This window comes from Leucopleurus acutus (genome assembly GCF_964270905.1).
Source record: "Leucopleurus acutus genome assembly, chromosome: 19".
Taxonomy (NCBI): domain Eukaryota; kingdom Metazoa; phylum Chordata; class Mammalia; order Artiodactyla; family Delphinidae; genus Leucopleurus; species Leucopleurus acutus.
Genome location: NC_139161.1, coordinates 32,718,037 through 32,733,602, shown reverse-complemented (window position 1 = coordinate 32,733,602; position 15,566 = coordinate 32,718,037). Strand labels below are relative to the sequence as shown.

Below are 15,566 nucleotides of genomic sequence, written 5' to 3'. Positions count from 1 at the left end.
TAGAGATAGTTGTTTCTGGATGGAAAAAAAGAACAAACTAATATGAATACTAATATGGATACAGAAAGTTATGGCAAGTTTATGGAAAAGGAACCCTGAGAAAAGAGTTTTGTGCCTGGTCAGGATTGGCTAAGTTTAGAATAAATTTAACTGAGTAAATTTTAAAAAGTAAGCTGGTGCAAAACCAGAATTTGTTTTTTTTTTTTCTCTTTTAAGAGGTCAGTTTTCGTAACATATTGATCTGCTTTTGATAACAGATTGTAAAGTTTATTTTACCTTTAATGAGTAATCTGTTATAACTTTCTGTTTTTGCCTTTGAAATCTTTTGTTATCACTTTGGTTAAGTGAATAACTATTGATTCACAGTGCCCTATGATCCTATTTGACCACGTGTTTTGAAACTTTTTGATATTTTTGATAACAAATTTCCCAAATCAAATTTTAATGTAGTTCCTTTGACCTCTAGCCAACTTTGGGATGCTTCAAAGGACCCTTGAAACATCCCAAAGAGAGCTATAAACTAATTAGATTTATTTGGTATGTTAAATTACATGGGAAGCATTGTCAAATGAGTAATAAATCTTCTTAGGTTATACTGTATGAGTCAATGTTATTAATTTATTAATAATTAATATTCTAGAAATTATATGGAATTTCTAAAAATTGGGTATGTCCTTGTAAAATGTTATCAGTCATAATTTTAGTCATTATTTTAAAATATCGTATGTCACAGCAGTAATCAAGTTTCTTTGTCAATTGCATTGTAAGCAGGTCTTTTTTTTTTCTTTTTGGTTGCACCAGGTCTTAGTTGTGGCAGGCAGGCTCCTTTAGTTGCAGCTCAAGGGCTCCTTTAGTTGCGGCTTGCTGGCTCCTTAGTTGTGGCACATGGGCTCCTTATACGTGGCATGTGAAGCCTTAGGTGCGGCATGCATGTGGGATCTAGTTCCCTGGCCAGGGATTGAACCCAGGCCCCCTGCATTGGGAGCACAGAGTCTTAACCACTGCGCCAACAGGGAAGTCTCTATAAGCAGGTCTTTAACCATGCCTTCTGTGGTCTTTCATCATTCATAGACAGTTATTGTTTTACTCTGATGTTTTGCAAAAATGCTTCCTCTTCGAGACGCTCCTTAGCAAGGACATTTTGACAAGCACAGGTTTCTGAAAACTTTTAGATCATACTGCTGAACTGGGTAAGAAATTAAGAATTCTAATGGTAAACCTGATGGCGTCATAAAACTGTTAATGAAAAGGATTAGTTATATAGGACTGTGTGAACTGGTGAATATGTTTATAATTTTTATGGTTTCTGTCTAAAATATTACTAGCTTTTAATCTGTGTTTTCCAGATATAAGGAAACCCTTCCCTTCAAGCTAATTACGAGTTACAGCAACTTGGTAAATTATATGTTTGTAAGCAGAATTGAAACATTTATCTTTTCTCTTTACTTGATTCCTCCAGAGACTGGAAACTCTTCGGTTGCCAGCACCTTAAAAAATCAGGTAAATTAGGAAAGCCATCTCCTAGCAGGTGCAGAAATCTCAAAGTATTTTGGGGACCTTGAAAAGGGAGGAATTCACCCAAATATGTAGATAACTCAGATGAAATCATTGACAAGCCTTTGCCATGGCTTTCCTGGCCTTGAGAGGCCTTTTAAAAATTCAATCCGAGGTGCCAAATAATAGGTTCCAGCAAAGCCAATTTCAAATGAGCCTGTATGAGTAACTACACTTCTGTAAATCATCAGGCCAAGATTTTTGAAGCCAGAATTATTTAGCAAACAAATTAGTCTTAATTTGGCTATATTTGGTAGAAATGAGGGTAATTTTAGAGAGAAAAAGATCATGTTTCTATGGAGAGTAAATTCAAGTTTTGTTAATTGAGGTCTATATTTACTAAGAGCCACTTCCCAAATATCTCCTTTTTATTATATTCTTGTAAATTTTAGCTGAATCATTAAAAGGACACTCTAGTTTGTTACTGAAGTTTTTCTCATTAATCCATCTTTGGATGAAGATCATATGCCCCATGACCTGCAACCAGGGGATTATGCATACTGGAGAAGACATCATTTAAAGACTGTCTCCAACCTAGATGGTAGGACCCTTATCAGGTCCTCTTCACTAGCTCATGCACAGTGAACCTGAAGGGAATTGACTCTTGGATTAATATTTCCACTTAAAAAGGGCCCCTGAAATGGACTGGCCTATACAGAGCACTGCTGACCTCAAAATCACCTTAAAACAATGCTCAAACAGAGGAGAAACTACCAGACCACGATGGTAAGAAGAAGACATCTAAAGTAGACAGCTGATCCAAGATGCCAAACCCGGCCTGTATACCAGTTACTTTGATAATTGCTTACACTTGCTTATGAACTAAATGTATTTCACAATCTTAAGCAGAGTTAAAATTAATTGAATTGTTGAGTTTATGGTCAATTACCTATATCCAGTACTTCTGGTTACCTTGGTGGATTTCTCCACTCCAAGGCTCTAATTGGATGGCCCTTAGGAAAATATTCTAGAAGAAAGAAGTTATAGTTCTGTTTGGGCCACTATTGATATTACTGGATGGGACTCCCTCACTTGGCCAATCAATCATAGTTGCTCTGACCATTGCCATAAATATAAAAGACCCCCCTTATGTTGGGAACAATTCAACCATACTAAGGGTAGCCAGGCTAAATAATACAAGGAAATGTGTCTGGGTGCCTTATGAACAATGCCAGTATATCATTTCCTTTAAAGGTAAGGATTGGTACAGAACAGATTAAGTCAGATGACCTAGGGGTATACTGTGTGGAACCTAATGGAAGTTCTTGGCTTAAATTCTTACTTATAACCTTACAAATACTACTAGCTATATTACTTGTATTCTACCTATTTTATAAGATTGTTGTTTCTTTCCTTACCAAATATGTGACTGAGCCTCTGATAAAATAATAAGAAGGTGACTTAAGGCTGTTGACCAGATATATAGTTCTATACAAGATCAATGATGGGAATAGTGAAACTTTAGATATGGAAAGAAGCATCAAGAGGGAATAATTTCCTGGACCATAACAGACCAGTAAATCAGTGGTCCAGAGACTTTTGGCTATAGTTAATAGGGCCTAGTCCAGTAATAGCACACTGAGTGGCCTATCAGTGAGATCTTTGCCTGGGACAAAATGATGATGAAATGCCTCCCAAACCATGGTCGAATTTATGACCATGAGAGGGCACTGCCAACTAAAAATGGTCACTTGCCATCTGTCACTACAAGTATGATATCACTAGCCAATGCAGTCACTGACTTTTGACACACCCTGAAAAGAGTTCATGGTGGAGATCAGGAATGAGGTACTCCGTGCTCTGGAAGGATCTGGCAGAACAGGTCTTCAGATAGTTAGATATTTTCCGGAGAAGATTTTATGAACCTGATTTCTTGCTTCTTCCTATATCTAGAAAATATCTAGAAAATCACTAAAATCATTAACGGAGACATCTGCTCCTCATGACTAGCAGCAACCTTCTTGTGACTGGCAGCAACCCTCTGCCAGAAATGTGTACTTGATTGCATGTATCCCCCTTCACATGCAGTTCCTCAGAGATATCTGAGAGGCTTCTCCTGGGCTATAGTCCTCATTTTGCCCCAAAGAAAACTTAACTCACAACTCTCACATTGTGCATTGTTTTTCAGTCGACACCTTCAAACTAAAAATTTAAAATAAAATGTCTTCATTTTTGACAAGCAGCTCTACCACCAGTCTCTGATATCCTATGTCATTCAATGCAACCGTTGCATCTAAGGTCTCATGAGGGTTGGGTCAAAGACAACTCCAAGGTTTTCTGCATTCCTACGATTCTCCTTTCAATGGAGGATTATTTTGGAAAACACATGTAAAGGAGTGTGACTTTGTGTAAGCCATGGTGTGCTGCATTGTGCTCTAGCACTAAAAGAAAAACAAGATTCACAGTAAAGGTTTGTGCCCACTTATCAAAAAAAGAAAAGCTAGTTTTAGTTTAGTCAGTTTAATTAAAACAGGCATATCTTTAGAGTTTTCAACATTAAATACTTTTATCCTGTGTTTGCTAAAAGTCAAATAAGTTCATGTTACTCCTATTACAGAATTTTTTTTTATTACAGTCAGCAAGAAAGATAACAAGCTGATGGTTAGCTGTTTAATAGCTCTTGAAATTTTCATGAGTGATCTAAACATAATTGTTATGAAGAAGGAAATTACATAGATGTAAATAAGATAAAAGTATATAAAGTTTTCAACAACGGTTATGTTCAGTGCTATGTCTACTTAAAAATAGTTTCCAGGGCTTCCCTGGTGGCTCAGTGGTTGAGAGTCTGCCTGCCGATGCAGGGGACACAGGTTCGTGCCCCGGTCCGGGAAGATCCCACATGCCACAGAGTGGCTGGGCCCGTGAGCCATGGCCACTGAGCCTGCGTGTCCAGAGCCTGTGCTCCGCAACGGGGGAGGCCACAACAGTGAGAGGCAAGCATACCGCAAAAAAAAAAAAAAAAAAAATAGTTTCCAAAATCTTTTTGGGACTTCTCAGGCTACATAATCGTGTGAGCCAATTCCTTGTGCTAAATGTTGAATTTGGACAGAAATTTGACGAAACGGGTGGAGGATTTCCTTTGAAACTTGGGGAGGTAAACGGAATAGCTTGAGTCAAAGCACAAGGGAGGTAATAGCTAATAATAGCAAAGATTTATTGACCACTTTCTAAACGCCAGGTACAGTCTGAGCACTTCACACACATTAGATTGATTCATCCTCACACTTCTATACATACAAAGACTCCCAGAGGACATGGAACTTTGTCTTTTCCCAGCTATACACTCAATATAGTGAACACACAATATTCAAACTCTCTGCTAAAGGAATGAATGAATCAGTGGTGGAGCAGCAATCCTAAAGCTCCAGGATCTCAATTTGAACCTATGCCAAAAAGATGGATATAAAAATTTATGCTTTATCTTGTGTTCCACCTATTTCTTAACAAAAGAGTGAGCTTTTGGACAAATGAATTTTTAGAATTTTTAACAACTAGAATTGTTTTGTCTTTCAGTTATATTTTTGCTTAATCTTACTGATTAAAAATTAAAAAAAATGTTTTTTGCTTCTCCATTCTGTTTGAACACCTTTGGAGGACTTATACAGACTGTCTAGAAGTCCACACAGTAGGAAGGTATTATTGATGTAGCTGCTGGAGGGGAGAGAGGCAGGGGGCAAACAGGATAAGAAGAGAAGTGCTTTTCATTTGCAGGCCAAGAACCTGGAAGTTAAGAAAACCTGATTCCCCCAGGGACAGATATGGAGGTTGGTGGGGGTGAGGGTAGCACCCCAAACCCATTTTCTCTTATCTATTTCACCTGATTCCTCTCTAGTGGTTCATAAACTGAGAAAAAAGTCAATGGAAACCAAGCAGGACGAAAAGGGTACTTAGAGCTCAGTGAAAGGCACACAGAAACTTTTGTTCTATGTCAGACAGCTTAGGAAGGGCTGGGTCTGTTTCTAAGTGGTCGTGGATTCTGTTTACCAATGAATGTGGAGTTTCATTTTCCCAGGGACAGTCAATAATACTCTTCATTAGGAGCCTTATTTCAGGATGGTGTTGAATAATTGCTGGATTGCTGAAAGTGTCCAAGTAGGAGCTCTCCTTCCACTACACTGCTTGGCTCCTGTCCCCTTCCAGCCACTTCAAGCTCTTGTAAACAGCGTTCATTTTTCTATCACAAGTGAGGAAATGTGACTGTGAAGCCAAGGTGCCAGGTCCCTGGAGAGGGCCTGCCAGGGAGTCCGTTTCCTCACATCTCATTTTAGTTTGTAACTTGCTGGCGGGGTTGAATAATCGCTGAAGCTCCATGTCTTCCCATCCTATTCTGTTCCACTAACTTATGAAACACCCAGCAACCCACTGGAGGACTAGCAGATCAACCAGATGTTTCCTGAACAAAGACAGCACACACAGCATCTCATGAGAGGGGAGTGCTGGCGGGTACTCACCCCCTCTGACATCACTGGGTGAGGTAGCCTGCGGGAGAATTTCAAAGCAGAGCAGTTTGGCCAGGGAAGAGCTCAGCTGGCAGCTCTGTGCTGGGATTAACTGACCCGGATAACTAGGGAGAGGGAATTAACAATTAAGTGTGTTTATTACCTGGGAGGAATTAGACCCTGCACTCCCTGATTATCCATGGGCACTAGGAGACCCTCCCCCATGGCTCCCCATGAACAGTCAGGATCACACGTTCACCATGTTGCTTCTCATCCCAGCCTCTTGTTTTCCTGACTTTGCCTGAGGTTGATGTGGGACAAGCTCAACTGATTACAAAGAACAGCAATGAAATACTAATAATTATTAATAATAAGTCAACTAATTCTTCTTCCCTAAAAACATAGGGGAGATCAAATCCTAAAAAATCTGATTTCAAATCATCTCCATATAGATCACTGGCTTGTCAGATTCAGGGTGTTAAGAACCAATAAAATAACTTTTTTTTTTTTTTTGCGGTATGTGGGCCTCTCACTGTTGTGGCCTCTCCCGTTACGGAGCACAGGCTCCGGACGCGCAGGCTCAGCGGCCATGGCTCATGGTCCCAGCTGCTCCGCGGCATGTGGGATCTTCCTGGACCAGGGCACGAACCCGTGTCCCCTGCATCGGCGGCGAACTCTCAACCACTGCGCCACCAGGGAAGCCCAATAACATAATTTTTTAATATAGGGAATATAGGTATGGAATTGGCAGCTTCCCTTTAGAAAGGTCATTAAGAGTAAATCATAACAAACAAATAAACAAGTAGAATGCATGTACCATTTGCTGTCACTGTGATCTCATAAGTGAAAGGTTAATTCAACCTCCTTGACTCAAATCCCTCCAAGAAATTTTCTTCACACTCATCAAATCCAAACTTCTGAGACCTGAAAAGTGCCATATGATCTAGGATCTGACCCCTGCCTACTTTATAAGCTCCACCTCCTCCTCTTCTTATTCCTCTCCAGCCTTTTCTCTGTCCCTCAAACAAGCCCTGGTCTTTGCATTTGCGGTTCTCAACATCTGCAGTGCTTTTCCCCCAGATCTGTGGACAGCGGCCTCCTGTGGTGGGCAGCTTTCTGACTGGACTCCCAGGGACCCACCTCCTGGGATTCATGTCTGTGTGATCCCCTCCCTTGTGTGTGAGCTGGACCTAGTGACTTGCTTCTAAAGAACAGACAAGAATAGCCCTGCTGTAAAGAAGAGCAAAAGCAATGGGATGTCATCCAGAGATTAGGTTATGAAGGACTCTGATGTCCTTCTTACTCTCTCTCTGTGGCTCTTCTCACTTGCTCTGATGAAGCGAGTTGCCATTTGTGAGCTGCTCTCTGCAGAGACTGATGTGACAAAGAACAGAGGGTGGTCACTTGACCAGTAGCCAGTTACGAGCTGAGACCCTCCATCCAACAGGTTGGGAGGAACTGAGTCCTGCCAACAACCTCTTCAGTAAGACTGCAGAGGATCCTTCCCTGTCCTCTCTGGCTTTGCGAGGACTGCAGTCCCAGAGGCCACCTTGACTGCAGCCTCATGAGAGACGCTGAGCCAGACACCGGGACCAACTCAGCCACACCTAGGGCCCAGACACACTGAAACCCAGAGATAATAAGTGTTGGTACATTTGGTATAGGAGTGATAGTTGACTAATCCTCTACCTCACTTCACTCAGGTCTCTGCTCAGATGTCTCCTAACTCACCTTCAAAACCAACCAATCCCACAAAACTGATCACACATTATCCTCTCTCCCCTTACCCATCTGAATTTATCATTCTGGAAATTTTCACCACTTACATTTATATTATATATTTATTTATTAGCTGGCTTCCCTACTAGAGTGAATATTCACGGAACACCATGTATGTCATTTTGCTGCTGGAAAAAAATGATTGTATATTTGCACTGGTAATGCTCAGGTTTATTTGAAAAATACTTATTGTAGGGCTACTTTATACCAGGTCTAGTGACATAGGTTATTTATCCCTGTTCCCTGGTATCTGGGTCAATTAATTTAGTCTCGGCTAATTATTTTTTTTCTTGTTATTGTTATTCAATTACTCTGTTTTGATAATGCACCTTTCTATACCTTTAACTGAGTATTTAATTAAAATGTCAATATTTTTTCAAGGCCAGAGCTTGTACATGCTTGACTGAAGTCCAGCGTAGGGTGATCATAATTATTTGAAAAGTTCTTATTTCACACTCTGCTGAAGTCTAACTTCCTGGTACTTTACTCTATTGGCCTTAGCTTTGCTTTCAGAATTAATAAATAACATAACTATTCTGTTTCCACCAACCCAGTTCTAATCATTCCATTAACTCTATTTCTTTGGGTGTAAGTTCTGCTTGTTGAATTTATTGTCTTTTTTACACTGTAGACTTTTCTTGCATGTTTGATGTTTCCTCATTTGGTGTTCACCTTTGCTGTTGAGATTCCAATTCAACTTTATGCTTCCTTAGTGGAGGTGTGAGAGCTACTGCTGAGGTTCACTGTCCCCCAGTTTCCAGTGGGAGCGGGCGGGCCCATGGTGCCATTAGCCAGGCCTCCAGGGACCGTCTCCTGCATCACCTGACCTAGGAACTGCCTTGTGTATCTGCCTGAAGCTCCCACAGTCACTCTTCTGATCTCAAGGCAGATTCCTCTACCCCTGGTGTATGTGTGTGTGTGGTCTACGGTGGTTAATTGGCCCGACTACTTTCCTACTCTCATGAGAGATGCCAGAGATAGACAGCCTCTGAGCGTGGATCATCTGTACTGTTTCCCATCTTTACAACTGAGTTCTTCCACAGGAGTCCTGACCTCTAGCTTTCTCTCAAGTTTATCTCATCTGTTTGCTGTCTGTTTCTGGGCCACAAAGTATAACAATTCTTATGTGGAAATCCTTATGCTTTAATTCTTATGTATGTGTTTAGGTTCATATATTTTACATATTTAAAATATGAAATATGACTTATTTATATTAGTATGTATACATATGTATATGTATATGTAGTCAGCTTAGCTGTCATTTGAAACCAGTATCTCTACTTCCTTTCTTTCAGCCCTTCAAATATTTGGAGATCATTATCACATTCTCCCTTATTCTCTCCTCCTTAGTCTAAAAATATCATGTTCCTCTAACAATTCAAATCTCCAATAATTTTCTGACTTTTTAATCACCATAAACTCCTTTCTCTATTCCAGTAGACACGTAAGATTCATTCAATAGCACTAGGTGTATCCCAGTGTGAGAGGAATACTCAGAGTACAATGGGACTATTACTTCTTGTAATGTATATATTTTTTCTGTACTGGTAAGTCTGGTTTATCTTTTTAACCACATATTTATACTACTGGCTCCTCATGATCCATTTCCTTTCCATTCCTCTTCCACAGTTTAAATACATAAACTCTGCCAAGCAACAGCTGCCCCTCCTCTACTTGTGTAATTGATCACTAACTAATATGAAAGACTTCACATTAGTCTGTACTGAGTTTTACCATGTTCATTTTAAGTTCTCCACACCCTCTTGAAGTGTGTCAGGCTATTCAGAAAGAGTAGCTTCAGTTTATTCTTATCTTTACTAGATTGACTATCCTCTGATATATTGATCCCAGGAGAATTGTTTCCTTCCATCTATGGAACATGTTTTCCTCTCTTATTAACTTTTCAGAGAGCATACTATATTATCTTCTTTAGCTGAATCCCATTTTTACTCACTGGGATTGTGTCATCCATTCATTCAATAAAGATTTATCAAGGGCCAACTCTGTGCCGGGAGTCACACTGGGCATTGGCTACACAGAAACAAACGTGGTTCTTGACTTCATGGAACTTATGGTATAATATTCACAGTTGTATAATTGTTTGTAGACTTAATATTATAATTGCTAGTTTTTATATACTCAGAAGTTTATTTCTTTTTGAAGTACCAATCTTGACAAAGGAAAAACAGTGCAATGTTAACTGTAGAATCTAGGTGGTGGATAGATGGATGTTCACTGTACATTTCTTTCTACTTTTCTGTATATTTGATAATAAAGTTTGGGATAAATTTTGCCTATCCTTCACAATCTGTATTTCTTTTATAGAAATATAGCTATAGATAGCTTTACTTGCTTTTATGAACTTCCAGATATCACAGCCTTGATTGCACAGGGTTCCTGGGAGAAACAGTAACGTAATAGAAAGAACACGCACAGTGAAGGTGGACTAGGACTCAAATTCGGAGCCCAGCACCTGCTGGCTCTGTGCCTCCTGACAAGTCACTTAATGTCTCTGAGCCTCGATTTTCCTCATCCCTTAAATGGGATAATAATATTCACACCCTAAGTTGTTGTGAAAAGTAAATAAAATTAGGTACATAATCAGTTAGTATATTTAAAATGCATCTGCCCCTCTTCCACTACTTTTTCACTTAGCCACCTTGCACATAACCATTATTTCCTTCCTTAAAAATCTGAATTAAGTGATTAATACCCATTCATCTTTTTTTCTTTCTTTAACTTTTGAAGAATAAAATTCTTAGAAACTCACATCCATAACATATTATTAGATGTTTTTGTCTAGCAAATAATGGTGTCAGAAGAAGTGAATTCATCCATCACCCTCAAATTTCTTTTTGTTCAGGTATGGGATTGATGTTAAGGAAATGCCATTCATATCCAGACCAAGGGGTCTGAAATTGCTTTATTGCCAATGGTTGTCTTGATTTAGCATGTTTATGCTATTGTCTGTATGTCCTAATTCCTCTGTCTACAGTGTTATCTTTTCTTTACGAAACTGCAGAAGCCTTGCACTTCTTCAGAGCAAGTTCAATGCTCCAGTAACATCTCCCTGAATCCCTTCCTCCAGGTTTTACTCATGATATTTCCTCTGTATCATGTCATATCTCAAAATATCTTACATCATTTACTACTAGATGGTAAGCATGATGCAGCCAGAGGAAAGCACTCTTCTATCTTTCTATTCCCAGTGTACAGGACTGGGAACAGCCAGTAGGCACTTGTTAGAGATAATTCATGGAAGCCTCTATGGATAAATGACTAGAGTTCATTATCCTTGGGCATCAGGGTTCATCCTCTAAGAAATGAGAGAGATAGCCAGGTGCCTTAAAAAGTGTATTTGAGCACTAAAATGCTATGATTCTTAGATGTTGTATTATGCTACTCAAATGCAGTAGACTTTAAAAAAAAATTATTCCAAGTATTAATCTTAATGCCAAAGCTTTCTGTATGGTCAGAAGCTTCTTGATTTTTTTAAGCAACTGGGATTTGGATGCTTATGCCCCTTTCTCTGACTCTTTGCCTGTAATTGCACCAAGGATATGGCTGAGTTGATATATCTATCATTCCTGACGTGTCCCCCACTCCAAACAAACAAAAATTCTTCTCTTCATCTCTTTCACTTCCATATCCCAGATTACCTGGCTTAGAACACCCCTTCTGTCCTGACTGAAGAAGTTTGAGTGGATTCATGTATCCTGGATGCTGCTGGGTCTCTACATAAGTGTTAAGATGATGCTGGCTTTCAGACTTTCAGACGCTTTAATCCCCCAGTGGCTGCTGCGTCCAGTTGCTTGGAAGACATTGAAATTCTACCCTATAATATTGTAATCTTCCACTAATTATTGGGGAGAATCAGCAACACTCAGGAAGGATGAGGAAGCATGTCAGGGAAGTGCAAAACCTCATATTTCACCCGTCACTCCTCACCCTTTAAGTTCCAGCCATGCTGAACGTATTTAATATGCTCAATGCTCTACACTGTCATTCAATAATTTCCCTGTACTTCACACACTCTTCAAATCCTCTCTACCTTTTTTGTCTGCTAAAGCTTATTCTTCCTCTGAGTCTCAGCTGAAAATATCACTTCCTACAGGAGTCTCCTGATTCTCCTATTATAACGCTTACTACACTGTTTGGCAATTGTCTGATTATTGTGTGTTCTCTTCACTTACCTGTAAGATTCATATGGAAGAATATGCCATCTTTCTTGTTTATTGTTGTAGCCCTAAAACTTAGTACAGTGCCTGACATATAGTAGTTGCTCCTGTATCTACTGAATGAATTAATGAATGTAGGAGTCCCTGCTCTCATGGGGATTGAAATGTTATAGGATACACAAGATAAGCACACAAATAACCGGTATATTTGTGCCTCTTCTTTACAATTGCCAAGGAATCTGTGGAGTTAGTGTTTTTCTCTTTTTACAGAAAGGAAAATTTAGGCTTAGAAGTTATATAACTTCCCAAGATGACTCTACAGGTAGAAAGTGGCAGAAATGGATTTAAACTCTAGTCTTCTGATAGCCCTACATAACGTTGCAACAATATGAAGCAAGTGTTACAGAATTTTACTTCATTTCATAAATGGGAGAATTCACTCCTAGATAAGGTGACATTTGAGCTTGAATCTGAAAGATGAATCAGCTTTTTTAAAATAATTATTTTCAATTATGAAAACATAACCCTTATGTGTTATAATAAATTCAACTAATACAGACATATTTAATGCAAAAGTCAAAGTTCACCTTACTGTTGCTTTAATTACATTCCTAAAATATAACCATCATAAACCATACCTGTGTATATAGACATGATATGGTGGTTTTGTTTTATTTGTTTTAAAAGGAATCACACTATAAGTACTGTTCTGCAGCCTCTTTCTTTTTAACTTCAATACCACTTGGACAAACTTCCATCTGGTATATTTATACTTACCTGCTGTACTTTTAACTGCTGCATTTCATTTCTTTGTAGGAATGATCTGTAATTTGTTGAACCAATCTCCTGTTGTAGGCATTTAAGTGGCTTCTTGTTTTCTCTTCTACAAATATTTCTGCAATAATTCTCTAGTGTATATATATATTCCCTAGCTTTCATTAAAGATTTTCTGTCCATCAATTCCTAAAACTAGGATTTCTTGTGTCATGGGTTATAAGCCTTTTAAATTGTGAACAAAACTGACAAAAATACACAGAATGCAAAAAGTTGGAAGTGGGAATACAAAAAACATTCAAGGTGGGGAATGTCACATAAACAAATGTACCGAGAAGCCTAAATCACAATGCTTTATTTCTCCCAAGAAGTTTCAGCATTTTGACCCTTTGTGTGAGCTCGAATGACAAATTCCAGCTCCTTCCAAGTGACCACAAGCTATTTGTCAGTCTCTTTTTATCCTCCCCCTGTCCTTTCAGTGATGAACTCCCTAGAGATTAAACATTCTCATTAGTAATCTTACCACTAGACTCCCTGAGAACCAAAGTTTGCTGCCTTTTGGTTTTTTTTTTTTAATCTTTATTGGAGTATAATTGCTTCACAATACCGTGTTAGTTTCTGTTGCACAACAAAGCGAATCAGCCATATGCATACACGTGTCCCTATATCCCCTCCCTCTTGAGCCTCCCTTCTGTCCTCCCTATCCCATCCCTCTAGGTCATTGCAAAGCACTGAGCTGATCTCCCTGTGCTATGCTGCTGCTTCCCACCAGCCAACTATTTTCTTAATGACTCCTCACCACACACAGACCCCTCATTGTGCTATTCACAATTTCCAGATGAAACCAAAAGCTTGATTCAACTGTAGTCAAAGAAAAAGAATTCTGCACAATTCCACAAACATACACACACTAACACTCCACTTTCCACCAGCAACTGAAACTTAAAATTGAATGATCATGGCATGTGATGTTTCCAAAGAGCTACTCCCTTGCCTTCAGTTTTATTAAAGGCACAACGTGCAGTTGCATTTAATGGTGTTTACTTGGAAGGATGCGATGTTTACCCTTGGAAACGTATTATGCATCTCTCACCTTACAGTGAACAAACGGGCGTTGTAATTTCATGTAGTCTAACTGCTTGCTTAAATTTATGTCTGCACTCAAATGAGAAAAATCCTTGAGTATCAGTCATCTTTGAATCCAAGGGACTTATTCATAGAGCATGTGGGGCTCTATTCATAAATGATTTATGTCTTTGCATAAAAGGGAGTGGAGGTTATGTGTGTGTGTGTGCTGCTCAGAACCATCAACTGCCTCTCCTGAGTAATTTACACAAGATCAATATTTATCAAAGTGAGCCAAGAATTGTGCCATACTCTCTGAGTTCTAAATACTACCTTTATAGTTCCTTTATCCATAGAAGGGAGCACGACAAATTGAAATGTTTGCACAAAACCTACTTAAAGTTTTTCTCACTTGGTTTCTGTTGCTTTAGATGCAATGTGATGCTTTGGCTGAAACTGCAGATTTCTGTCATGGATGTTGCTTATGACTAACACATAGTAGATATTCAAAAACGTACTTGTTGAGTAAATGAGCAAAGAGAAATAAGCAAACATTGTTGTCACTGTTCACAAAGGGGAAAGAGGGTTGCCCGCTGAATGTATTATTTTAATATATCTTAACTAAGAACCTGCTAGGCATTTTGCATTGAATAGGACACAGTTGTTACTTGGAATAATATTCTAGCCATATGTGTCAATAATCAAAAACATAATCATGAAAAATGCTATATTCTCTACTAAAGGTTAAAAATGTGTTCTGGAGATCCAGAGGAAGGATCAACTAATTCTGCTCGGAGAAGTTTAGGAAAGATTAAGAGTCTGTAGGAGTTAAACAGGCTTGTGGTGAATGGGGAAGGGAATTTTAGGAGGAAGTAATGGCATGAACAAAAGAAACATAAAAGACCTTCAGATTGCATAAATGGGATGTGTTGCCATGAGCGATTAGAGGACTTGTGTCAGTAATGACAAGTCTGAACTTTTCTATTAGAATTGGATTATAAAAGGCCTTACACACTCAACCAGTGAGCTGTTACTTGTTCTTTAAGCAAGATAAGACTCATAGATTTTTAAACATGGAAGTGACATAATCAGATTTCCTACAGTGGTATATCTCTGGTGGCATAATCTATACTATCTACATACCATCTGGTGGAGAAGGATAGAGAGGAGAGGACAAATGGGATTTCATTTGCTTCTCAAGTCTACTAGTGTCTCTATGGAATGCTGCTTTGAGAAGGACTTCAGAACTGCATCTGGACTCAGCAGGAAAGTCTCCAGTAATAAAGAAGTAATGTTTGTCATTAGTGTAAGAAGGAAAAGAAGAGAAAGTGGCAGCAGGCATAACCTAACCATTTGCCATTCCTGAATTAGCAGGATGTTGGGAAAGTCTAGGTGAGAAATCCTAAATCCTAATTTATGGCAATCTCAGTGTGTAAGTGGGAGATGACAGGAGCATATTTAAATATTTTATACTATATATATACTAAATACATTAAACATGCTAATAAACATTATATATATATATATATATATATATATATATATATATATATATACTCCTGCATATAGAGGACTTCATGAATCATGTGAGTTTTAAGATAAAAGAATAGAGGATAACTTTATAAAGTTTGTAGTTTAAGACAGGATCCTGGGAAAAGCAGCCATCATTAATTAGAAAGGAAATACAAGCAGGAAAGTAAGTTGAGAGTGGTAAGGAGGTGAAAAGGAAGGTGATGACTTCATTATTGGGCATAATAATTTCTAGGTGCACAGAGGA

General features: G+C 38.8%; 1 protein-coding gene across 3 annotated transcripts in view; it reads left to right on the top strand.

Moving 5' to 3' along the window:
* The window catches only part of PCTP (phosphatidylcholine transfer protein), a 165,001-nt gene that overhangs the window by 90,395 nt on the left and 59,040 nt on the right, over positions 1–15,566 (top strand). For 2 of the 3 annotated variants that reach the window (XM_082861502.1, XM_082861498.1), the window contains one exon: positions 1,460–3,570. The exons of the other annotated variant lie outside the window; for it this stretch is intronic. The gene's annotated coding sequence lies outside the window, so the exon portion shown is untranslated. Of the gene's footprint in view, positions 1–1,459; positions 3,571–15,566 lie in introns of those variants that run through there. 3 annotated transcript variants of the gene reach the window in all.